The sequence below is a fragment of the Talpa occidentalis genome, unplaced genomic scaffold (assembly GCF_014898055.3).
Source record: "Talpa occidentalis isolate TD23 unplaced genomic scaffold, MPIMG_talOcc4v2.1 talOcc4.13, whole genome shotgun sequence".
Lineage (NCBI taxonomy): Eukaryota > Metazoa > Chordata > Mammalia > Eulipotyphla > Talpidae > Talpa > Talpa occidentalis.
Window position 1 is genome coordinate 91,128,380 of NW_023601322.1, and position 27,016 is coordinate 91,155,395.

Consider the following 27,016-nt stretch of genomic DNA (forward strand, 5'->3'; position numbering starts at 1 on the left):
AATTCTCTTACCCTCCTGTGCTTCTGACTGTACCCAGTGCTTGTATAAATAAATCTTTAAAAAAAAAATACCAAAGTGTATAAGTTTATATACTTATTAGTACATTATTTTCTGATTATGTTTTTATGTTAATACTTCCTATGTTTTAATATTCATTATAATTATTGCTTTAATAGACATATGATTTACTTATAGACATACCATAGAATTCTTCCTGGATCCTGAAGTGATTTTGTATGCAAAAGAATATGTCTAGAAAATATCCATATTTTCTTTGTTATGTTGAGATTTGGTTTCAACCTCAAGTTTGCAGTATTTGTTTTCTTTGCTGGGAATTATATATTTTCTAGTTATATTGGCTTAGATAGCATTCTTCCCTTAAGTGGTTCCTGACTTACTCTACACTTGATTGAAACACTACACTTAGAACTTTATAATCACATACATTTTGTTTAAAAACAAGATGCATTTCAATTAAAAAATAAACTTTAACACCATTAAAGATATTTCATAGTTTCCCCCCCACCCCATGCTTTTTTGCATTTGTGGAAAATTGCTTCAGGTACTATTCCTGAGGTGGTTTTGTTTTTGGACATCAAATAATATGCCTAGAAACAACATTTTATAAATTCTTGAAATTGTGATAGACCTTGTTGGGTGCTTCACTTTTTCTTATACGAAAATAAATAAGTAAAACTTTATTTCCTATACAAATGAGCTAAAAGCCTTTCCTCTTTAGTCTGGTACTAAATAGGCTGAATAATATGATCATCAAATGAGTTTCATTTTGGTTTTAAGCATTAAGCTACAATTCCAGTGAATTTTCTGTTTGTATTTCTCTCTGTCAATATTCTGAGGAAAATCTCAAGAACCATGCTTTTTTTTTTTTTTTTTTAAGAGAGGCATGTATTTTTATTCATTTATTTATGTATTCATTCGTTTGTTTTGTACATGCATTGGGTACAGTCAGAAGCGCGGGAGGGTGAGAGAACTCACCAGAGCCAGAGCGGGGAGCAGAGCAGGCAGAAGGACCGAAGCACACTGCCGAGGGGAGCAGCGGGCGGCAGGAGAGGCCCGCGCGCCATGTGGGACCCTCCTCCAGTGGCCGGGGAGCAGCCGGGGATCGAACCGGCGCTGCAAAGTCCGCAGGCAGCTTCGCAACCCAGCGCTCAACCGCTGCGCCACCGGGGAGGCCCAGAACCATGCTTTCTTGATGTTCCCAAACAAAAATTTTGAATAATGGTTAGAATGTTGATACAGCAACTTTATTATTTTGAGTAATAGAAAAATTGTCAAAACTCGGGCCCTCGCTAGTGGCGCAAGGGGTTAAGTGTCAGCACTATGAAGCTATCTGCAGCCACTGCAGCATGAATTTGATCCCCAGCCAGGGAGGTGACCCACATGGCGCAGCCGACCTCTCCTGACTCGCCCGCTGCTTCCCTTAGCAGTGCATTTCGTCAGGTCACCTGTTCTGTTCCCCACTCTATCTCTGGTGAATCCTCTCACTGCCCACCTTTGGCCTGTACCCCCCTTTGTATGCATTAATAAAAAAATCTTTAAAAAAATTTCGAAAACTCATAAAAGGATTTATGCTTATGCACTGTCTGGGAATGGAACTCATAACTTACTGATGTTTCTAGAAAAGAGAGTCAGGAAGTTCAACCATTGATCTGCTTTCCTACCTTATACTTCTAGGGAATGAGATGAGAGCATTTATTTAAAATCTATCAATACTCAGCCTCTTACAATTGTGTCTTATATCATCTCCTATAGGTGCTTAAAGTAGAAAACCTATTTGATTTCACTTTTGAAGTTCCTAAAGACAGAAAAGTCTTTTCTATTATTTAACTCTTATTTCTTATCCAAAAATATTAACATACTAACATGTCAGCCATCTCCCCAAAATGTTTTGGTTTTTTTACTTGTGTTCGCACTTACTAAGTTACAGGCTTGCCATAGGGATAATTACTTTTCTTTTATAAATACATGGATGAAAGGTATTTCAATAAAATATTTATGCTACCAAAATCTTAATAAATCACACCAGTCACAGTGACTTATTTCTTGATTACCTCAAGGCTTATTGGATGAATTTTCCCCATCTTGCATCTTTTCTCATGCATCATCTTTGATTTCTTCAGTTCAGTGTCGATTTAGTCTGCATCTCTTGTGATTTCATCACAACTACTTCCTGGCTGCTTTCTCCATTTTCTTGACAAAGGTGCTGTTCAGATATTTCTGCAGCTTTCTTGTGGGTCCTTGGAGACGCGAGTGGTAAAGAAAATTACTCACCTTTGAGGTCTCACTCTTCATGGATAGTATAATTCTCTATTCTCAAGCCACACTTTCACTAGAAGTGGCAGGTTTCTTCTTTGTTTCTGGTTATTTATGTCTTTTCAAATTCCTGAGAAGTGTGATTTATAGCGCATGGTTACAGACTAGGTCACTGTTGTTCCTAAAGTGGAAATTCTTTAGTGAGCATAAAGTCAGGCTTTTCTTGCCATTCTGTTTCCACCTCTTAATTCATTTTGATTCAGGAAGCATTTAGCAAATGGAAGTGACATGCCATATGTAGGTGCTGGACTTCACAATCCTTAGGTGAGTAAGATCATCTTGTTCTCAAGATCAGAGCCCTGGTTCATGAGAAGACCTGGAAGCTGAAGACTGATAACTCAGCCCTTTGTCATCATTAAAACATTGAAGCACCCCAGAGTTCTCTTGAAAAATTAGGTGTTGTTGGTAAATATTTTGTTTAGTTAACAAAGATGTGACTATGCATTTTTTTTTTTTTTTTAGGCAGCAGGTCAAATGAATCAAAAGAGATACAGTCCAAAAGATTATTTTGTTTTTTAACCTACTAATAGGATTATTACTATTTTTTTAATTTATGGTTCAGTTTTGGGGCCTTGAACCTATTTGGTTTATAAGGTATATTTCATAATTAATTGCCCTATTCATAAATATAAACTCATCCTATTTGGTGATGATCAAGTTTTCCTTTTTCTTTATTGAGGTAACATTGTTTTAAAACACTGTATATGACTTAGAGGAATAGAGTCACACTTCATATGGATGTTACCACATCACACCCACCACCCAAGCACCCATAGTCTTCCATCACAGTCCATTGGACCCTCTCCTCACATTTTTTGCACCCTCAAATTTCTTCCCATTCTAGTGGTCTCCATTTTGCAGTCAGAATTTCTGGAGTTTTGGTTTAGCTTCATTTGTTCCTTTGTTTTGTTTTTTATTGTTCACTTGTGAATGAAATCATCAGGTATTTGTCTTTCTCTTCTGACCTATTTCACTTAGCAAAATAAAATCATGACAATAGAGAGAAAGAATGATGTAGTTAAAAAAATGGCCATCGAAGTGAAATATGGTGATGAGGTATACTGCAAATTGTTATTTCTATATGCTGAGGAAGCACACCACACTGAAGGCCCTGAGCTGGTTAACCTCCCAGTTACACTTGTTCCTGTTTCTTTATTTCCTTTTTACTATTCCTTATAGTTTTGTTTAAAAATATAATTCACATCTTTCTTTTTTCTTTTTAAAGATTTATTTTATTTTATTTATACAAGAACCGGGGTACAGGACAGAGGTGCAGGAGGGTGAGAGAATTCACCAGAGCTAGAGCGGGGAGCAGAACAGGCAGATGGACCAAAGACACTGCTGAGGGGAGCAGCTGGTGAGACAGGAGAGGTCTGCTGCACCATGTGGGTATCTCCCTGGCTGGCCGGGAATCAGACCCATGCTGCAGAGGCCGAGGACAGCTTTACAGCACTGTGCTCAATATGCTGCATCACTGGGGAGGCCCATTAAAATACACTTCACATCTTTTTAAAGAGGAATAAAATCTGATGGTTAGTATTGTGTGTCAACCTGACTGGACACTGGAAGGCCAGATATCTGATAAATCATTATTTCTGGATGTGTCTGTAAGGATGATTCATGATGAGAGTCACACGTTGGGAAACGAATAAAGCAGATTGCTCTCCCCAAGGTGGATGGCCCTTATTGGTTTTCTGAAGGCTGAATAGAACAAAAGGACTGAGTGAGAGCAATTTCCCCTCTCTGCCTGACTGTCCTGGCTTGGCATCTCCTCTCTGGCTTTTGACTCATCCTGGATACTGCACCATCGATCTACTGGTTCTCAGACATTTGGTTGCAAACTAGATCCGTAACTCTAGTTTTCCCGAGTTTCCAGCTTGCCAGCTGCCATCCCTAGAACTTCTCAGCCTCCATACCATATGAGCAAACCCTTTGTAATAATATATACATATATAATAAATTGTACATGTCAATGTGTGTGTGTATATATGTGTGTGTGTGTGTGTGTAGTTACATAGGGGAATATATACTCCTTCTGGGTCTGTTTCTTTGGGGAACCAAGACTAATATATGATCATTTACTTTGCAGTAGATTCCTTAGCTATTTGGCCAGAATATACTTGGGCAAACCCAGATCCAATCTCTCCCCTCTTCTCTCCTCCCTCTCCCAATCTCAACCCATCTGCACATCTTTTATCTCCAGGTTTCTCTCAGGATAAAACAGGCAAATAGCCACAGAAGATTAAATACACACAGCACCCTTATGGGCAGTCATGATCCTCTTCTGGGCTTCACTTCACTGAACTGTGCCATAAACATCTAGTGGATATGCAATCTTTTATCTAAATTTCTTTTTGAGATGTATGTATAACCGTTTTGTGAAGACAAGAATTGTAGCACATAGTTGAGTCTCCTCCATTTATTGTATTCTTACAGATTTGCCAACTCCCTTAAATTTATTCATAACCCCCAAATCAACACACTTTCTGGATCTTTCTCAGACATGTGTGGATATGTGGAGAGTGGCAAAAAATTTGAGTCACTCAAGACTCAATGCTCAATGCACGTGTTCCCATCTGAAGTTGAGCAAAGCAGTGCTCTTCTTTTTTGTTTCTCCTCTCACCTAGTAAACAAATGTCCTTTTGTTGTCTGTGTCATATATTTGTGTGCCTTTTCTTGTTTTCACTCTGCAGAATGGCTGAGGAGCATGATTCAGAGGTGTTCCCTAATATTTCTAAGTTTAAGAAGCCTGTGATGCTCCTTATGGAGAATGTCAGTGTGTCACATAAGTTCCTGTTCAGGCAGGAGTCATAGTGCTCTTGGACTTAAGTACAATGTCAATCAAGCACATGTCTTCAGTAAGGTGTTTTAAAACAGAAACATATGTAAAACAAAGTTATATATTGATTAGCGTTGAAAATGTTATGACCAGAGGCTCACAGGAATCTGAGCCTGTATTTCCTCTGAGAGCAGAGACTGGGTATTCATGACTTTAGCATTCGTGGCAACTTTATAGAACATCATTGCTGTGAATAATAAGAACTGACTGTGGTCAAGAATAAGGTACATTTTCACCAGGCCCTCCTTGTGATCCTTAGATTTTAAGAACCCGTTTAGAAAGACTCAACATCTGGGCTAAAGTTTCTCCTTTTGTTTATTAAAAATGATAATTCCTGACTTACTGTATGAAAAGTATTGTTTTCAAGATTAAATGAAGTAATGTGTATACAATAGCTTTGTAAACGGATAGTCTATAACAGATACTGTCAGCACAATTGATTGAAGATGTGGAAAATAGGCTAGGGATTTTGTGGAAAATATGTTAGGGATTTTATAATTACTACTCTTTACCAGTGTTTAATAAAAGTATTCACTTCTTTCTTCATTTAATAAGACCACAAATCACACTGTTAGCTGTTCAAAGAGTTTACATCTGAAATTCAAATTTCATCCTAACTAGAAACAGTGGCTCTTCTTTTCTGTCTGCTTTTCAGCTTGTTAAACTATATTCCATTGTATGGAGGCAAGACTGAATATTAAAGAATGCTGTGGGCTTGCATGTATTTTTATCTTTTGTTTTCTCTGGGCCACCTCTGCTTAATTTACTAACACATAAATCTTTCCTATTTTTAGTGCTGCAAAGTCAATTTAGCAGAGGAAGAATGAAGTTGAATTCTGTTCTGCCTCATGCATCACCAACAAAATTGCTAGGCCAGTTAAGTTTTGATTGCAGAATATTTATTTTTGGTGACAGATGTTGCTGATGTAAGAACCTAAGTGATCACAGCTTGAATTAGTCCTGGGTTGAGGTTTTGTCAAAAAAAAAAAAAAAAAAAAACAAAACAAAAAAACAAAAAACTGAAATGGAAGTAAATATGCAACATTAAAATGACATTTTTAGTATTACTTTTCTGATATTAGTGTGGTGAGTAGGGTGTGAATACATCTGCATGCAAACAATGGCTTTTGGGTGGAAAGGTAGACTCAGCCTTTTATGAAATCACATGCTTACGGTTACTAAGGTTAAGGAGGCTAAGAGATAAATTTGCTACCTCCCAAGCACTTGTTTGCATCAAAGCAAGATGGATAGTGGATTGTAGTGACTAGAAATCATGTGGTTCCAAGAGGAAAGACTTGCTTTATAGATCCCTAGGATCGTATGAATCAAAAACACCTAGCACATGACATTGTAATTATTTTCTTTATCTTTGTGTTTTAACTCATCCAGTGATGACAGTTATTTCAATAATTATTGGGTGAACAAATATGCATAAGACAGACACAGTCCCCCATCTCCACACTAATGTACACATGCTGTCACCAGGAAGAATCACCAGGATCCCTGTCTCCCTGGCAGGATCCTGCCGAGTTCTGTGCATGGAGGATTGGGGATCCCTGGTGGAGAGACAGCAGGGAAATGTCAAGAAAGAGCAGTGAGAAAGCCAGGACAGTAATTCTTTCTCTATAGTCTCATTTTCCTGAACCAATAGAATTTATGCCATCGAGAGTGAAGCATAGTGTCAACTATAGACCCTGTGTGCTAAGAATGTGTTAATGTAGGACCATGAATTGTAGGAACATCACTCTGAGGGAGGGTGTAGGTAATGGGAGAGGCCATGTATGTGTGAGGGAGAGTTTTAGGAAAAACCTCTGTACTTTCCACTCCATTTTTCTATGAACCCAAAACTGCTCTAAAAATAAAGACTATTAAAAAAATAACAGAAGGTTGTTTGACCAAAGTGGATCTTCCATGCTTGGTCTTCATGTGTTGAACTTACGTAACGGTCACTAGAAATTCTACTTACTCCAATGGTGAGTCAAGAGAAAACTCCTATACATGAACATTAGAGAAGAAGAAAAAAATAATATGTTAGCTTGATTGTTTTATCTACCTCAACAGTAGAGTGGATTTTTATTTTTAATTTTTTTAAATATTTATTTGTGCATACAAGAACTGGGGTACAGGCCAGAGGTGTGGGGGAGGGGTGCAAGGATTCACCAGAGACAGAGTGGGGAACTGAACAGGCAGATATAGTGAAATACGCTGCTGAGGGGAGCAGCGGGCACGACAGGAGAGTTCTGCTCCGCCATGTGGGTAGCTCAAACTGGGGACTGAACTCATGCCGCGGAGGCTGCAGATAGCTTTATAGGTTGTGTCTTAAACGATTGTGTCACCACAGAGGCCCTAGAGTGGTTTTTTATGTAATAAAGGGAAAAACATGAATTGTTCATGTTTAAATATAAATAAAACTTAATCCTTTATTTTTGAGATATTTTAAGGAAATTATGAAGTGAAATATCCAGTAAAAAATATTTTAATTTGATAAAGTGTTCTTTTAATAGTCATTCATGCTTGTCCATATTACGGCTATAATGCAGGTAGCTTTTCCAACACTTTAAATGACTCTTTATATTGGGTGTTGGGGTGCAGGGGAGAAGTTCCCAGCCCTTTGGATTCTTCTCTGACTGAAGCAGTCATCAAAACAGTATCAGACTGCTTGCCAATGGAAAAAAAAAAACATTTTAATTACATACTTATGGAGAAAGAATAATGGTATAGACCAGGGCTATTTCAACTGAGTTTAGTGACCTGTGGTATCAAGGAGAGTGAGAGGAGACGTCATATAACAAAACGAGGGGGGGTGGATTTCCTCGTTCTTACTCTGATGTGAAGGTGAGATTCTGAGATAGAGACAGCATGTTTACTATATGTGGTTAGAAACACCCACCCCTGCCCCACCACATTTGTTGTGGAGCAGTGATGCTTCTCTGATTAGGAAAAGGGTAGAAGCTTAGGGAGTGAGTGTCTCTACTTCAACTGAGGAAGAGCAAAAGACTCAGACTAGGAAAAAAGCTCATCTCAACTTCCCCTCACTGCTCTCAACCCAAGACAACCCATATCCCTTAAGTGATGGTGATAGTCTCCAGAGACTCACAGGGCCTCAGCTGACCTTTAGTTCCTAGCTAAGGTGACTGGAGGCCGATTCTAGGCCTTTCTGATTCTCTTAGGGAGACTGACCCCAAAAGAGCATTCACCCACTTGTTTTTGCAAATCAAATGTAAGTGATTAATGAATCATAAGCAAAACTATAATGAGATGTTCCTCTGCTAAAACCAATATTGTGTTTTCTATGATGTTTTTCAACAGATGCTTTCCACTTGCTGAGTATGGGACACTTGTAAATTTTGCTTGGAATTGAAACACGCACACACACACACACACACACACACACACACAAACACATGCCTGAGTGCAGACCCACAGTCATCATGGTAAAACCTTATTTTACATTAAACACATAGGGAAATGATGGCTGTCATGCTCCGTGCTGATTGTTCAGGCTCTAGGTCATTTTAGGCAGGCAAAATCACTGATTTGATCTAACGCTTCTTGCCTAATGAATGGCTAAGTCCCAGATGTCTGACAACTCCTCATCTCTCTCATTTCCTTTGGAGTGTGAAAGGAGAGGAGTGATGTGTAGTTTGGTAATGGGAAAAGCTGACACAGAGCTGTCAGATGTTGTAGCTTAGCTTCTTCATAGGAAGCAGAATGTTTAGTTGGTTTTACCTTCCCTATGAAGTTACTGATTTTACCTTGCCAGACAGACTGTGACCTCTGCTCAGTAGGGCAGGCACTTCCTCAGCAGCTAGAATGGCAGCTTCTAATACCCAGGTATAATTACTGTTAGACTGAATATTTTATACATACTTCTTATTTCCTATTGTGAGGTGCTACTGATAGAAATCCAGAGTCAAGAGTCACTTCCAGGGGCCTGATTTAAAGCTAGGATTTAGACTCACAATTAATCCCATCTTCATACGCCTGTGGCTCCCTGATAATTTTTATAATGCTGAGACAGTTAACTGTGAAGACACCCATTCTGCTTATTAAAGGTGCAGCTGATAGCAACTGTGTAATTGAATTGAGTTAATATGACACACTATTTTGGACACAAAGCATTGGGAAGCTAAAGTTCTTTGATATTTAAGTGGATGGATAGGCCAATAACAGATATGGTATGACAATAATGTATATGATTTAATTTGTTGTTTTCTGTTACAAAAAATACTTTTTCACTACATAAAATACTCTGGTTTTGATAGAGGGGTGTGTGTGTTTGTGTGTGCGCACGTGTGCATGTGCATATGTGTGTATGCGTTTGTGTATACAGTTTATTAGTCTATTTAACTTCTTTTGTCTACTCATTCACTTGTAAAAGCTGCTAATTCATCAATAGAAAGTGGATACAATCTACATACCAAATGAGTTAGAGGCAAAGAAGCAGTTGATTGCAGACATCAAGTAACTTATGGGCAGTGTTTTACATAGCTTTTTTCTTTAATGGGTTGTGTAAGCTATTCTTCAGTGTACTGACACTTGAGAAAGAAATTAAGGAGAAGTGAATGGTTGAATATTTTGTGTAAATAGCAATACCACTATGCGGGTGAATATTGAAAAAGGTAGGGTGGGTGAACACTTGAGTATGAAGGTAGGCTCAAACATCACCATCAAAGGATCTTAAATATCAAACTTTTGCATTTCTTTTCTGGATTTTCAGTCTGTCTTTATGTGTCTGTCTGAGATAGTGAAATTTAACCAGAAATATATGCTTTTGCTAACTGGAAATTCAGGAAAATCAGAAATAAATATTTTAAAGCTGGCATCCAGATGTGGAAAACACAGACTTAATCATGAACCACTGCCAGGGAAATAAAATTCCCCAACACAAGCAAAATCTCCTCCAAATTCAGAAAAAAAAATTTCTACAGAGGTGGAAGAGAAAGAAAATGATTTTATGATTGAATAAGCGTTAAACCAGATTGTGATGTCCATTTCACGCAACCACAGAGCGATGACGTACAGAAACATCACTATTGTCTATAGCCAGATACAAGTTATCATCCACATGTTCTCAAGATAAGCATTATCTAGGCCTCAAGTAAGAGAACTTGTCAGCACCATGTAGCTCACCCTAGATTCACTTGGTAATTGAAGTGACCATCGGTGTTTGATACTGGCTTTATTCAAAGGAAAAGTAAGTATCTCCTATATCTAATGAGGAGAGCAAGTTTTGGAACTTGGGAGCTGAACTCCTGCATTTGCAGAAACCACCAGATCGGGGCCTGTTTCCTTTGATGGTTCATTGCGAAGAGATGGCCCCCAGGTCCTTGAGAAATGATTTCCTGGGTCTTAAAGGTGGCAAGAGATTTACCTCATTTTTAAAGAGGTTTCTATCCCTTTACAAAAGAGAAAAAAGTTACAAGTTTTCTAAAGCAAATGCTGTGAAAGGGAAGGGCAACCTCTGCCCTTATTTTAGCAGGGAGAATCAAGCCTCTTCATGTTAGTTTGTTTTTGCCTTTGCCATCTCCTCCCTCTACTACTATAAAAAGTGATATTGCAAAGTTCTAATGATCTCCATTACTGTTTCTACCTTTTTCTGGGCAAGTGGCAGCCTTCAAAATATTCAACACATTCATAGTAAAATACCACGGGTGGTCTTTGTGTCCTATCAGTGTCTTATTTGGCACCCACTGGAAGCTACTGCTGGAATGCCCAGTGTTCATTGTATATAGGTCTTATTCTTTTCAGTGTTGAGAACAAATCCATTTCATGAGCCATTTCTTTTTTTCTCTGGGTCTAAATCAATGGTTATAATATTTTTATTTATGCACACAAGAGCTGGGGGTGCAGGCCAGAGATGCGGGAGGTGAGAGGACTCACCAAAGACAGAGTAGGGAGCAGGACAGGCAGATGTACTGAAATACACTGCCAAGGGGAGCAGCGGGCAATACAGGAGAGGTCTGCTGCACTATGTGGGTCAGCTCCAAGGCCCGGGATTGAATTCGTGCTACAGTGGCTGCAGACAGCTTCATAGTGTGGTGTATTAACCCCTTGCGCCACCAGGGAGGCCCCTTAACACATGTCTATTTTTGGCAGAAGGTTGATTTCATGGAAGCTCTCTGAAGGTTGGGTGGAGGTTGCTTTAAAAAAAGACACTTACATATAAAGGTTTGTCTGTAGTGGCATCTCCCTTACTGTGCTTGAAAGACTTAATTTCCATATCACTTTTCCATGGACAAGGCAGAACTTCTATCTGCATTCTTTTATTTATTGTGCCTTCCTTGATAAACTCCCTAGCTGACCTTCCGTTTTCTCCCACCCAACCTCCCTCTTATTAAGATGATAGCTGAAGAAGTTTGTTGGTTCTCATGTATTCAGGAAGAATGCATGCTTTTATATTAAGCTTCTTTTTGATTTTTTCTCTTATCAATTTGTCTGATGCTTGTTTATTGTCAATCTAGAAGAAACAAAAGGAGTGAGTACTTCATCTGTGCCCTGAAAAGGTGTTTATTTCTCTTTCATATTATGACTCCAAAATACTTAAAAAGGCATTTTTGCTTGAAATTTAGGACTTGAATACCTAAATGTATATAAATTAAATTTACTTATCAAAAGTTACTAACAAAGATGGCCCTATTTTTACGCTGTTATTAGGTCTTTAAGCCCAGATCCTGGTTATACTCAGGGCACAGTATACAGCTGATTGGAAATAATATTGTGGGGATTGATTACTGTGAGTAGATAAAGAAAGAAACAAAACAAATAATATTTGTTTTCTAGCAAAAGGAAATTCATAAAGTAATTGAAATAACCCTACTTAGTAGATGTGTTACCTTGTGGAAACTGTTAATCTCTGAATTCTAGATTTATTATGTGTCAAACCAGAATCATAATGACTATATTATAAAGTTATAATGATCATGAAAATTGAGATAATGTATATGGGGTCTAAGAACATAGTGTGATATAAATTGAATGGTGACTAAATAGGTAGCTAGTACGGCTTACCCTTTCTACTTTGGATTTTTAACCTTCCCATTAAGTCAAAGACCACATTCTATCATTTTACCTCCTTCTGCTCATGCAAATATGGTTCCCAGAGGCATGTTTCCTTCAGTTTTTAAACATACTTTCATCTCTTCTATCATAAATGTAATTATTTGTTGTAGTCCCAGCTGTTTATCTCTTCCTGCGTTTTCTTTGCTTCCAGAGATGAGCCCTCAAAGATGTTTCTGGTGGTGGGAGTTTTATAAGGATTACACGGAGGGGAGAAATTAAATGTTGTCCAAAAATGAATAATGACATGAAAATAAATAGGTAAAGCCACACACACAAATACAAATGTCTAAGTGATTGAAGAAAACAATACGGATTACAACTTACAAATATTTTTAACAATCAACATTACAGAAGTATAAATTATGTATAATAAAAGTACTCATTTTAAAAACAACTTAGTTTTAATGACAAACATATATTCCTCTGAATATAGATATATATGATGCAGTCACTACTACACCAAAGATTTACATTGTCCCAAGAAGTCCCCATAACCATCTATACTCAATTCCCATCTTAACTGCTGTCATAGGCAACATCAAATATCTGTTTTCTTTCTCTATTGATTAGTCTTGACTTTTAAAGATTTTCAGGTAATTGGAGTGATAAAATATATACTCTTTTGTGACTGTCATCTTTTTCTCTCTTTTTTAAAGTTTTATTTATTTATACATACAAGAACTGGGGTGCAGGCCAGAAGTGTGAGGGGTGAGAGGATTCACCAGAGACAGAGCAGGGAACAGAACAGGCAGACTAACGAAATACACTACTGAGGGGAGCAGCGGGCGAGTCAGGAGAGGTCTGCTCTGCCATGTGGGTATCTCCCTGGCCGGGGATCGAACTTGTGATGCAGTGGCTGTGGGCAGCTTCATAGGTTGTGTCTTAACCCCTTGCGCCACCAGGGAGGCCTTGCCATCATTTTCTTAATTTTTTTTTAAAGATTTATTTATTTATACAAGAACCAGGGTACAGGCCAGATGTGCGGGAGGGTGACAGGATTCACCAGTGACAGAGCAGGGAACAGAACAGGCAGACTGACAAAATACACTGCTGAGGGAGCAGCAGGCGAGACAGGAGAGGTCTGCTTCGCCATGTGGTATCCTCGCCTGCCTGCCGGGATCAAATTGGTGCTGCAGAGGCTTCAGACAGCTTCACAGTGCTGCGCTCAACTGCCTGTGCCATCAGGGAGGCCCTTTTTTCTTATATAATTATTTTTAACTCATTCATGCTGTTGTTTTCATAATTCATCTGTATCTTTATTACTCATTACCTTTCCATTATTTTGTTATAATGTTACAGGAGTTTTGGGGTCTGGCTGCTTGACACTTTAAAACACACACCAGAGAGACAAGAGTTGGTGAAAGGAAAACAAGTTTAATCAGGAACCAGCAAACCTGAGAACATGGTGGATGATGTCACAGAGGTCATCTCACTGAGCTGCAGAGAAGAATGATACTTATATGGGTGACAAAAAAGAGGAGAGGCTAAAGGATCTGTGTGAGCAGGATTTCTGCTATATAGGTAATTAAAGCCCCTTTTTCTTCCAAGTTTGGTGTTGACCGTATCCGTCATGGCCCCAGTAGGTGTGCTTTTCACTATGTTCAATGAAGTTATGGCTTAATCTTAGTCATATTTGTATCTCCATCTTGGTGTCAGCTGTATTTTTCTGCAAGAAAAGACAAACAGTTGCAGAACAAGGATGAAATAGGGCAGGGACAGAAACTTATGGTTACTAGACAGGTGACAATGTCATAATTTGCTTAGTCATTCAATTCTTACTGAATATTTGGGATAATTCTGTGGTAGGTTATTATGAAAACAATTACTAAAAATATTCCTTACAAATGTTTGTATGGATGTCTATTTTTATTTCTCCTGGGTACTTAGGAATAGAATTGCTGGGTCATAAGATATATTTAATTTTCTAGAAACTGTCGAAATGTTTCCTCAAGTTTTTATAATACTAAGTTTCCCTTCAATATGTAGATTTTCCGATTTCCTTAACTTGGTATTGTCAATTTTTAAAAATTGTAGTCATTCTAATTGATGTGTACTGAAAACACATGTGGCTTTAATTTGTGATTCTTTTTCGGGTGTTTGGAGCATTGGCTGGGAATATGCCATCATATATATACTTAGTTTTTAGAGGGGGATGAAGAGGGAGTTCTGGGCAAGGTAACTTCTTTTATGTAGACTTTAAACTGAGCTACTCCTAATTTTCTGTACCCCCTCAGGCCATACCCCAAATTCTGATTCTTTCAGGGAGATTTATGCTGTCTAGACAGCTTCCTTCATCTGTTCATCATGCTCAACGTGAACTTAGTTATTAGTTTTCTCTGTGCTGGATCAGTTGACCTCACTGTCTGCTACCCATTGTCAAAACCTGGTTGACAATTCTCAGATGTGACTTTTTTTTTCCCCTCTTTGTCCTTGGGAGTTCATGTTTCTAAAAATTCTTTAATTCACTCAGAGGAAGCATAGAAAGTCACACTTATTTTTTCTATCTTTACTGTCAGTCTCTTTCATTTCCTTTCACCTTAGTTCTCACTTCTGTCTTGAAATTCTGCATAGAAGTTATCAATGCCAAACTGATCGACTCTCTGTAAGCTTAATTTAATTAACTTGTCTCAGCCAAACTTTTCTTTCACCAGAACTCCTTTCACTCTTTCTTGATAGCCATGTCTAACTCTGTATGTTTTCCTCATACTTCTCTTTCTTTCCATTTTTGTCTTTTTGGCCATTAATTCCTTTCTCCAAGGACACTTAAATTATGTGAACAGGCCAGGATTGGGGAGACGTCAGCATATTTTTATTTCCAGTGGTTCTATGGTACAAATTATTTCGGTAAAACTCCATGAGGATTTGGCATTGCTATTCTTCAGTAGCAGCCTAATTCTCTAAGGGAAGAGAGTTATGACTCTATATGCAATACGGAGCAATGTTGTCTGAACTGTGCAAGATAAAATGTTGAGGGAAGCTTCATGATAATTCTCTCTAAGATTCTCCAGTTTCTATGATTCCAAGAAACTGTCTCTTATATATAATGCGTTGACAGTGAGAAAATTGACCATTTCAAGCAAGATCTAAACCTGAAGATTAAAAAAAAAAAGTAAAATGAATTTTTTTTGCACTTAGTTTCAGGAGAGTACAAATTAAAAACTTTCCCAAGCGCAAAAGAGATGATCCAGATCATGAAAATCTCATGATTCAGCTCCATTTTACTGTGAACTTAAAACTTCTCCAAAAAATAAAATTTATTTAAAAAATAGAAATCACACAAGAATGGAGCTGTGGCTGTAAAATATATTTTAAGGATAATGAAGCAATTAGATTACCAATTGTCAAAATGCCTAGTGTCAGCAAAAATTATCTTAAAATGCGTTTTCTGAATTCTCTTTTACTCATTAAATAGGGAGGTATAGTAGGCAGACAACAAATCTAAAATAATCTCAAAATACCAGTTTTGACTGTTTTGCAATATGTTTGTGTGGTTTGATTATTTCAGGAAAATTGTGATTTTTTTTAAAGTTTTTTTTTCCCCCACCAGTTTCTTTTGCTATTGGTGCATTTTTAAGACACTGAATCAAAGGACATTGGTTAATTTCTTTTTATGGTAAGCTTTTCTCACTTAACACAAAGTACAAAAATGCACTTTATGTTTTTTTTTTTTTAATTTTTTTTTATTTTATTTTTTATTTATAGAGGCATGTTTTATTTATTTATTTGTTTGTTTGTTTGTTTTGTTTATACATGCACTGGGTACAGTCAGAAGCGCGGGAGGGTGAGAGAATTCACCAGAGCCAGAGCGGGGAGCAGAGCAGGCAGAAGGACCGAAGTACACTGCTGAGGGGAGCAGTGGGCGGCAGGAGAGGTCTGCGCGCCATGTGGGACCCTCCTCCGGTGGCCGGGGAGCAGCCGGGGATCGAACTGGCGCTGCAGAGGCCGCGGGCAGGTTCGCAACCCAGCGCTCAACCGCTGCACCACCAGGGAGGCCCCCCACTTTATGTTTGATATTTCTTATCTTCTGTGTTAAATGACTATGTTGCATCAAGCTGTTCTGTACTTAGGGAGTTCTACAGAAAGTGAAGGAAGACCACTTTCCTTCTCAAGAGATTGGAGATTGTTTATGAGAGCGCTCCTTCTATTGTTTTTAAATTAATTTATTTTGTAATGAAGTATCTTTTTCTTACATCCTTGTTGATTTTTTGACAGTATAGGATTTCTCTCCTCGGGCACAGTCACTGTAGTTCTCCCACTGCTATAGCGTTCAGCGTTCTCTACCACAATCTACTGGAAAGTGTTCCTTTTAGTTAGCCGATTTCAATCATAGGTTGTGGTGTGTAGAGTTTATCAGAAAGTACATGGTGGTCTCTGACTTATGCTCTTTCTAAAAGGAAGTAAGAACTACACTATGAATATTTTAATAATAATGGGGGTAGGCTTCAGTGTGAAAGCTCTAGCTACTAGAATTTGCAGTAAAGGAAAACATATCAATACTAATGTCATTTTCTATATCACATAGGAATACTCCAGTTTTTATGTATCTGCATTTCTATAGAAGACATTATTATCTGCAAAATATGAAGATTTTTAAAAAAAAAAGATTTATTTATTTATTTTTACAAGAACCAGGGTACAGGCCAGATGCGCAGGAGGGTGAGAGACAGCAGGGAACAGAACAGGCAGACTGACGAAATACACTGCTGAAGGGAGCAGTGGGCGAGACAGAAGAGGTCTGCCACACCATGTGGGACCCTCACTGGCCAGCAGGCCCGGATTGAACCGGCGCTGCAGAGGCTGCGGACAGCTTCATGGCATGGTGCTCAACCACCTGAGCCACCAGGGGAGGCCCCAAAACATGAAGCTTAATAATTAAAAAGAACAATTTTATACTTTGCCTAGTAGAATTGATTTTCCTGATCTGGGATCATTCCCTCTGAGAATTTTCCTTTACGTTTCATTTCCACTGTTTGTCACCAGGGAGACTATAATGCTATCATGTTTAAAGAAAAGTTTATCCATTGATATCATTTCATCTTTAAAATATTTTTGAAGCAATGTATATAATTCCTTGACATGAATAAATACACCGAATGTTTTATATAAATGCATTTTTCAATTAACTCTTCATAAATATCCCTGTCTTTTTAGCACAGCACATCAAGTGTAGCTGCCGTGCAAACTGTATTCTCCTATTATTACTAATTCTTATTTTATTTTCTTATAACCAATGAATCAGACCTTAGTAAGTAATAACGATGATGAGTAAACATTTCTTAGGGTAGAAAGTGCCATTGATAAGGACAGTGTCTAGGATGATTTCCAGAGAGAGAATAAAGTTTTTTCTTTTGGCTTATAATACATTGTCTAAGGGTAATTCTGAGGCGAGGAGCTGGGGTTGGGAGTTGCTGGGATGTGGTGAATGGGTGGGGCTGTGACATAGCTGCCCAGCTTGGCTTCCATTAGCATACTGCACTACTTCACACCCCTTCTAGTTGGTTGTTTATCAGCCTCCATTTCAGTTTCCCATTTCCTTCTTCTTAAGATTAATGACCTCATTCTAACTCCTCAAGTGTCCTCTGCACAGCTAAGTAGGCTCACTTTGGGCTGCTTTATTACCTGTCATTTTTTTCTTTCTGTTTCTTGCACCATCTTCCTGCAGCATTTGACAATGTTACTCCTCTACCCTGACGCTCTAATTAATAGCTGACAGCTCTATTCTTTCCTGCTTTGCTACTTCTTTAAGGACTCTTTTCAAACACTTAGGTTTTTTTCTACTCATCCTGTAGATGTAGGTGTTCAGTTACTGTTCTTGGCCTTCTTTCTTATGACTCTTATGCAGTGAAGTATAAAACTTCTCTAAAAGTACACTATATTAAGTATTATGCTATCGGAGACCAAAAAAAAAAAAAAACAACCCAAAAACTGTCTTCAATGAGTCAGTCAGTGAGGGAGACAGACAAGACATTCAAGCATTAGAATACGGTGGCATGCCCTCTGACCCAGATGATGTCGTGTTGAACTTCTATAAGAATGGCACCTTGTGATCTTAGAATAAGAAATAAGTATTTGGTCTTCCTTCTGTTTCTGGTGCAGAACTTCTAAAACCCTTCAATTCTCTCTGTGGTGAGAGTGATAAAGGTGTCTTGTTATTTCAAGGGGTAACTTTGAGAAAACACTAGCATGGGACTGGCTGTCAGTGGATCCATCCTTGCAATCGAAGGGTTAGAACTTTTACTTCCACCACCTGATTTCCAGGAGAGGAGGGAGGCTGAGATTAAGCCCAGTGATTGTTGGCCAATGATTTGGTCAATCATGCCTAAGTAACGAAGCCTCTAGAAAAACCCGAAAGGACAGTGTTTAGAGAACTTCCTGCTTGGTGAACTTGTGGAGATCCTGGGTGTAAAGTCAGGAACAGGACACAGTGCAGGTTTTCTGATCCCATGCAGACCGGGTAAAGGAGGAGTCAGAGTCCTCAGTGGTTTTTTGCAGGTCTTTTATTGGGATTACAGGTACATGGCAGGCAAGGGTGCTGGGGGCCGGGAGGCTGGCAGGCCTCCCAGCCCCCAGCAAGTCTTCACTCTGTCTGGGCTCTCAGGCCTTCTCTGCTTCTCTCTCGGCTTCTTCTGCTCTTCTCGGCTTCTACTGGCGTCCCTGTGACGCCGCCCTTAAAAAGCCCAGTCTCAGCCCAGGTGAATCCCATCTACCTATGCCCACACCCTACTCCAGGTGCCCGCCATCAGGCCTGCATTCAGGACCGCAAGGATCCATCATCTCTCCTGATGGCGGGAGGGCAGAAAAGCCTGACATTTTTCCTTACCCTACACTGGGATAGTGGTGACTTTGAAAGGGAGTGGAGGGGCATCCTTTCTTTTTACCTTACCCCATGTACAACTTTACCATCTGCCTGTTCCTGAGTTCTATAAAGTATTTATAATGAACTGCTCTGATGAATATATATCAGCAACCTGTAATCCAGTAGGTCAAATGTTTCTGAGTCCTGTGAGCCACTGTAGCAAATTCATTGAACCCGAGGAGTAGAAATAGTGGGCATCGGTATATCTTTGACCTGTAGAGGCTCAGATGACAACCTGCATTTGTCATTGTTGGCTCCATTGGGGGTGGGGCAGGGTGCAGTTTTGTCAGCCTGAGGCTTTATTTATTTTTTATTTATTTTATTTTTATTTTTTAAAAGATTTATTTATACAAGCACTGGGTACAGTCAGAAGCGTGGGAGGGTGAGAGAATTCACCTGAGCCAGAGCAGGGAACAGAACTGGCAGACTGACGAAGTACACTGTTGAGGGGAGCAGTGGGCACGGCAGGAGAGGTCTGCACGCCATGTGGGACCCTCACTGGTGGCCGGGATTGAACCGGCGCCGCAGAGGCTGTGAGCAGCTTTGCAGCCCAGCGTTCAACCTCTGCGCCACCAGGGAGGCTTAGCCTGAGGATTTAAACTGTGACTCTGGTGCTATTTCCTCATAGACAATGTCAGAGAATTGCTTTGGGTGGTGGTTCCCCGCCCCCACACTGGACTAGCATGTGGTTTTAATTGCCACTAGAATCATTTTCACCTGAAATTTGTTTTGAAGTCCTGCACAAGCGTTAGCAGGATCTTCTGAGTTACTAGTAGAGTAAAAATGGAGGAGGGGGTGGAAGCAGGTGAATGTTCCCGGCAAAGGAAAGTGTCTTCATGGGGTAAGTAACTTGTGTAAAAGTATGATATCTAGTTGAACTATAGTGTGTGGATATGGCTGAAGCATAGGATAAATCTGACGAAGAGAAGGAAAATGAGTGGAGTTAGAAAGAAGTCTGTTTATGGAAGTCTTTGTGTGACATCCTAAAATTTATCAATATGTGTCAGATTTTAAATATTACACTGTAAAGGGCTGGACTGGACACGGTGCAGGTTTTCTGATCCCATGCAGACCGGGTAAAGGAGGAGTCAGAGTCCTCAGTGGTTTTGCAGGCTTTTATTGGGATTACCAGGTACAAGGCAGGCAGGGGTGCTGGGGGCCGGGAGGCTGGCAGGCTTCCCAGCTCCCAGCAAATCCGCACTCTCTCTGGGCTCTTGGCGTTCTCTGCTTCTGCTTCTCGCTCAGCTTCTCTTCGGCTTCTGCTGCTGCTGGCGTCCCTGTGTCGCCGCCCTTAAAAGCACAGTCTTAGCCCAGGTGAATCCCATCTACCTATGCCCACACCCTACTCCGGGTGCCCGCCATCAGGCATGCATTGAGGACAAGGATCCATCATCTCTCCTGATGGTGGGAGGGCACAAAAGCCTGACATTTTTCCTTACCCTACATACACTTTGACCTTGATGTCAGGAACATTTGTTTATTTGTAAAACCACACTTACCTGTTCATAAGGAAAGAGTACTTAGTAAACAGGAACTGCTGAATTTAAGGTTCTCCTGGAAGTCTATTTTATGATGTTGCTGAATTCTAATACCCACCAGCCCATTACTAATTTAATTCTTTTGATTCCCCACATCCCTCACACACGGTCATCAAGAAAAAAAAAAAGTATCAAGCTATCGTAGCTCACATACCTTTGACCAACTTTTGGGAATTGGTTTATGCAAACAAAAGGAAAAGGGCTTAAGTGTATATGTACAAGAATGATAAATGTCCTGTTGGGGAAGAGAAAATGAACAGAAATCCCTGAGTGTTTACCCACAAGCAGGAAGCTTGAATAAATGTAATGCATCTTTTTTTTCTAAGCGATTCAGCAACTGTTAAAAATCTCATAGGTCTATTGTTTTTGTTTGTTTTTGGGGTTTACCATGGTGTTTTAGTAATTGAAAAGAAATGAACTGGTGATGGCTTTGTTTTTACCTTGCCTTACTTACCTAGTTTTTGGGGTGACACCCTTAGGAATGACTTAAGTTGTATTTCCATTCTGTTTTGGTTGATATTTTTTCCCCACCTTGTTGGATCTCATTTATCTTAAGAATGATGGCCTTCTTGACATCAATAACTTGTGTTGGTACTGTATTGTTTCTGACTGATATTAAGGTTGCTAAACTAATTTTATAAGGAGCATGGTCTCTTCACCTGAAATTTTTCCACATTTAGTTTTTAATGTACACATTTCTTCCCCCTTGATCTCATCAAATTCCAGCTGCCACATTCCTGTTTCTCTAGAGGAGTATTATTTGCATCTGAACAGATCCACATAATACTAAAGCCCTTGAGGTGTGCTGATCCTGTAGCGCAAATTAATATTTGCACCAGCCAGCTGCAAGAATCTCTGGTGTAAAATGCCTTTTTAGTGGTGATGTACTGAAAGGCGTTTAATAAATATCCCTAAATATAGACAGAGAAGAAGAAGAATTTCTGTTGAAATCCCACCAGTAAGATTTTTCTGTTATTCAGATGCCTTTCTTTTGGTTGTCTGCACTTTTTCAATACCCTCCTTCATGTTACAGAATAAGCCGTTAAAATTATTTTGCTTAGTATTTTTGCTGTTTGCCATTTTTTTTAAGATTTATTTATTTATTTATACATGCACTGGGTACAGTCAGAAGTGCGGGAGGATGAGAGACTTCACCAGAGCCAGAGGGGAGAGCAGAGCAGGCAGAAGGACCGAAGTACACTGCTGAGGGGAGCAGCGGGCGGCAGGAGAGGTCTGCGTGCCATGTGGGACCCTCGCTGGTGGCTGGGGATTGAACTGATGCCACAGAGGCTGTGGGCAGCTTTGCAGCCCAGCGCTCAACCGCTGCGCCACCGGGGAGGCCCTGTTTGCCATTTTTACTCATAGCAGGAATCTAGAAAGCTTAAATAAGGGACCAGGAAAATGAATAACTATAAGAAAGTGAAAATCAAAATCAACCAAAACTATGAACCAGACACATTCTATGACGAGTGGGGGGCGGGGAGGGGAAGGACTGGGGTCAAAATAAGGGGGTTGAAATTGTATGGGGAATATAAAAATAAAATTTATAAAAGTTAAAAAAATAAATTAATTAAAAATGCATCATTAAATATTTTTTTTGGAAATGGCTCAAACTAGCAATTAAAAGAGCCTGTTTTCGAAGAAAATTATGTGCAGTATCAATATTCTTTTAGGTGTGACTTTGAGAATTCCAGTTTTCTTTCCTTTAAACCTTCCTACAAAATGTTGTCAATGTGACCTGGGAATATTTAGATAGGAAATGGCTTTAACGCGCAGAATTCCGACTGTGGCTCTGCTGGATTCAAAGCCTCCTGATCCTTCTCTCTTCCTGCACTTTGGGTCATTTTACACACCTGCCTCCCAGTCATACCTGGAAGGCCACAGGCAAGGGCTTAAGCTCGACTCCACAGTTATTTTTTCATCCCTTTCACAATAGATTAATGGTATAAGAAAGCTTGAGATCATTAGTTAAAATATTTTAGGTTATTTGCAATTTTTTGCAGTCTCCTCCATAGGTACTCTATCCAGAGAGTTGATTGTATTTTCTGTTTTGTTTCCTTTTTCCTCAGAGGCCTCATTTCTTCATAGCCTTGCACCTGTAACTCCACTGTAATTTGCATGGTCTTCAGTCATTTTTGAGCTATCTGTACCAGACTTCTCTTTGTTTTCTTTCAGTCTATTTAATGACGATTATGATGAGGCTTGCGGTAGCACTGCTAACATGTGAGATTTCATTATGATTATTAATGGTGTTTGAGTGCCAGGGTTTTTTTTTTTTTAACATGGTCACTGATAATTGGGATTTTAACTTCTATAATGAGAGTAGAAGTCTTTGAAAACACTGTCACCCTTGAATCTAATTAATTACTGAAAGATACCACCATTTTTAATGGATGGCTCATTTTTTTTAGTATAGTTTAAAATCTAGAGCTTTTATTTGCTTCCCTAAATAACCCTACTTATGATCAAAAGCATAATAGAAAGTGGAAAATGAATTAATAATTAAAAAAACTGTAAATCTCGTTCTTATCCCTGTTTGTATTATTAACAATATAGAAGAACCAAATGAGAAAAGAGACATATTTTCTGCATGGCCAAGTTGTGCATAACCTTTATTGGGTCAAGTTTATTTGGAATTTTTATGCAGTCTGTTTCTGTTCCCAACGCCACTGCTAAGTGCAGGCAGACAAAGCCAAGAATCCCTGCCCTGAGTTCTCATACACAGGTCCCAGCAGGGGCTCTTCTCTCTGGTTCTCTTTCAGAAGCAATGTCTGACTGAAACGGGAAAATAATGTGAACGTGGATCTTTGAAATGACCCAAATGGAATCTGGCAAATATGTAGGTTTACGAGCTGTGTTATAAGCATTTTATGTGTGTCAAGTTCTCATCATGGTAGAGGAGAAACAGACATGTAGAAAGAAGTACTATAACCTGCAGGAAATGCTGTGATAGAGGCATTGGTTCAGGGTGCTAATGGAACACAAAACAGCCTAGAAGAATGAAAAAGGCTTTTGGGGGGAAGTGAAGTCTTACCTGTCTTCATGGTTGGTTAGAAATCAGCCAGATGGAACCCTGAAGGAAGGCAACACACCGGAAAGTATTGGAGGTGAAAATAATGAAAAACAAAAAACCATTTATTTAATGTTTATTGTGTGTCAGACACTAATTTAAGTGATATATTAACCATTTCATCTCCCCAGCAAACATATGAGGCCACTGGTACTCTTCTAATTGTATGTATGAGCAAACTGAGGCTCTGAATGTTGAGAGAACTTCCCCAAGGCAGCCTGTGACAGCAGAGATTTGGACCTCTGCTGTCTGACTTCTGTCCATATTTTAATCACTCTATTGATGAACAATAAGTGAACTAAAAATTCTGATTTGGAAAGGAATAAAACAGAGCTGGAGAAAATAATGGCAATGATTTTTTTAATTTAAGATTTATTTATTCATGCATACAAGAACCGGGGTGAGAGGACTCACCAGAGACAGAGTGGGGAACAGAACAGGCAGACTGATGAAATACACTGCTGAGGGGAGCAGCGGGTGAGACAGGAGAGGTCTTCCACGCCATGTGGATATCTCCCTTGCTGGCAGGATGGAACCGGTGCTGCAGAGGCTGTGGACGGCCTCACAGCGCTGCGCTCAACCACCTGCACCACCAGGGAGGTCCACGATGGCAATGATTTTGTACATCTTGTTAAGACTAGATTAGGGCTTCTCAACTATCTGTGGACCATTTTTATTATTTTATAAACTTCTAATATGATGTGAACTGATAAATTTATAAAATATAAAATCATGTGCTTAGATAGCATGGCTATGTTAAATTGTAGAAAAGATTTGCTGTGCTTACTCCCCGTTTTTGTTCTTTCTTAGTAATGGATTGCTGGAACAGCTCTTGGACTATGATTGGTTTGCATATTTTGCTTTATACTTTGTGGTGTGATTCAGGCTTGTAACCATGAGATCGTTAGATTAGCACTTTAGGTATGGGTGCCTCTGTGGAGAATGAATAGAGGCTGCTAAGACTGATTACAATGAGACCTGTTATGAGTCAATGATTCTAGTGAGGGAAGTGATGTCTCCCACCTAAGCTGAACACTGGACATAGCAATGCAAATGAGATAGATGGTTTTGAGAAATCTTAGGAAATACAACTGACCTGGCTCCTTAAACCTGGTTCCTCCAGCCTCACAAAGGGGGGCTTTAGTGGAGCTGACGTGTATTTCCTCACTGAACAGGTGTCTTGTGTGAAAACAGGGACAGTGAATCCAGTCACCAACCTGAGTGATGAGTCAGTAGTGGAAAGGACAGGGGAGCTGAGAAGCAAAGACTAACGCCCTTCAAGCAATAGAAGAAATGAGCACTGTTTGTCTCTGAACAGAGGGCCGGCTGGCAGTTAGCACAGAGTCCTGCTGCAGGTCAGGGGAAGAACCTCAGGTGGGGTGGTCTGGAGCAGGGAGGTGGGGAGAGGGTGCTGTCTGTCAGTTACAAAATCAGGGTTTCTGCTTGAGCTTTGATACAAGGAATTTGTGACAGAAAATAGCTATTAATCCAGTTCTTGTACACTTGAGGTCAATGGAATGAAGTGCCTAGCACTTCAATAAAATTTCATTTCATTCTCACAGTTATTTTGTTAGTACTCTTGTTTTGAGAAAATGATAAGCAAGACATGTTGGGAAACATGCCTGAATTTACAAGGTGGTGACTCTCATTTTTTGTACTCTGGCTTTGTTTCCTGGACACCATGCTCCTTCCTTAGTTATCCTTAGTGTCCGGGCCGTGAGCTGTGATGGACATTCAGGTGTCTTTATGTGATGAGAGCACAAAACTGAGTGAGCGTGATGACTGGGGAAGACATTCACTTTTTACTTCATGTACCTCCAGAATGTTCTTCACTATTTCATAAAGGAATTTCATAAAGGAAAAAGTTGAAGTGAAATTCTTGAAAATTCAGATGTTTTATTCAACAAATTTTTATTGGTCCTCCATGTGAGGTATTATTTTAAACCCCTAAGATAGTGAATGAAATAAACACAAAAAATTCACATTTCAAGTGAAGAGCTAGACTATAAAAAATAGATGTAATAAAAAATCAGAATGTGGAGCATCAGAATTTTACTTTTCAGTAGGGTTCCCATCATAAGCATCATTGAACTGTCAACATCGAAAGAAAAAGGTCATCTTTCTACTCAGACTATCTACCAGTTCTAGAAAACTGTGTTCAAAGTTCTGCTGCAATTTTTAAGAAGGCCAAATGCTTGGAGGATTTTTCTTTCAGCAATGTGACCTCTGCCTGTTTCAACTATCTTCCATGTCAGCACTGTGACCACACTCACTTGGTCCCAGCCTGTTTTGGGGTGAAATTAATGACACAAGTTCTGGTAATCCTTTGGAAGCTCTTCCCTACTAGTAAGTGAGCTCTAAAGACTGGGTAAATGCAATTTTAGGAGATTATGAGAAAATTATGCCGCAGTTTTCCTAATTAAATCCATCCTGCTTGGCCTGACCACATGAGTTGACTTCTGCTCAGTCCCCTGAGGGGTGGATTTACCTGATTTATATTCTGGTACCTGTGTGATGCAGAGGACCACACTAGCTGAGAAGCAACTGTCCCCAATTAGAACCACATTCCCTTGGCATTTGTCTTGATTCTTTTAGGAGTAAATAGGCATCTTGTGAATTGAATGTTGAATATGGACTTGGAAAGATTCCCTCTCTCCCCCACCACAACAGTGGCAGCTGTATTTAATAAATCCTGTGACCTTGGAGAGCCTATTTTCCCCCGTTTTGGCTCTCATCAGGAAAAGAAAGACTTCAAGAAAATGTTGGCTCCATAAGAGGCAACTTGAATGTAACCAAACAGACAGCTGCTTTATGAACATGCATTTCTTAATCAAATATGGTCTGTGATGTGCAGAATATCACAGCATTTGAAAAATCCCAGACTACAGAAGCCTCATTGAGCTGAATATGAGTGCACCATGGCTTGTAACAGAGCTTAGCTTAGCGGCTTATATATTCTGTTACATGCCTAATAAAGTAATGAAAATGTATGAGGGATGAAAAGGTTCTGATTTGTGAAACATAAAATCACTGCTGTGAATTATAATAGTTTATGGAGTTAAAACTACATTTTTTCCTATGTAGTATAAAGCACAAATAACTTGCTTTTGGTAGAGAGCGTATGTGCATGCATGCTAGTTTTATTAAAGTATTTATGTCTGTTTACATCTCACCCTTATTAATACAATGACACACTGTTTTTTTAATCAAGAGTGAGGTTTTGTTTTTGATTTTTTTTTCAGTAAAATGAATAACTGCTCTCTAGTAATAGGTCTCTTACACACACTCCAATTAAACAACCAATAACATTTAGAGAG

The 27,016-nt window shown here is 39.3% G+C and overlaps 1 protein-coding gene across 12 annotated transcripts in view; it reads left to right on the plus strand.

Annotated features, from left to right (window-relative positions):
• Window positions 1–27,016, plus strand: part of LOC119243609 (uncharacterized) — a 782,255-nt gene that overhangs the window by 296,068 nt on the left and 459,171 nt on the right. For all 12 annotated transcript variants that reach the window (XR_008551531.1, XR_008551536.1, XR_008551535.1 and 9 more), the window contains exon 6: window positions 13,535–13,756. The gene's annotated coding sequence lies outside the window, so the exon portion shown is untranslated. The remainder of the gene's footprint in view (window positions 1–13,534; window positions 13,757–27,016) is intronic.